Source organism: Camelina sativa, unplaced genomic scaffold (genome assembly GCF_000633955.1).
Source record: "Camelina sativa cultivar DH55 unplaced genomic scaffold, Cs unpScaffold23479, whole genome shotgun sequence".
In the NCBI taxonomy this organism is placed as follows: Eukaryota; Viridiplantae; Streptophyta; class Magnoliopsida; order Brassicales; family Brassicaceae; genus Camelina; species Camelina sativa.
This window is the reverse complement of record NW_010944464.1, coordinates 1-261: the sequence shown is the minus strand read 5'-3', so window position 1 is coordinate 261 and position 261 is coordinate 1. Positions and strand designations below refer to the sequence as shown.

Genomic DNA, 261 nt, shown 5'->3' with positions numbered 1-261 from the left:
TGTAATATAGAACTACTGCATTTAAACTTGATGAGGTTTCTTATTTTAGGCTTTGGAGCTGCAAACCAACATAGAGAACGCTGGTGGTGAGAAATTAAAAGGACAAAAGGCAAAGGTTGAGAAGATTCAGACTGTAAGTTTGCTTTTTCTCTTAGCATGCTGTTAGTAATCTCACAGTTAAGTTTGTCCTAATTTATGTTACTCATGTTTAGGATATCGACAAAAATAATACAGAGATCAACCGGTGTAATGTTCAAATAG

At 34.5% G+C, this 261-nt stretch overlaps 1 long non-coding RNA gene across 1 annotated transcript; it reads left to right on the top strand.

Moving 5' to 3' along the window:
- The first annotated feature begins 41 nt into the window (after positions 1-41).
- Positions 42-261, top strand: LOC104775629. The gene is made up of 2 exons (XR_766022.1): positions 42-133; positions 213-261. It is a non-coding gene; the product is annotated as an uncharacterized LOC104775629 (long non-coding RNA).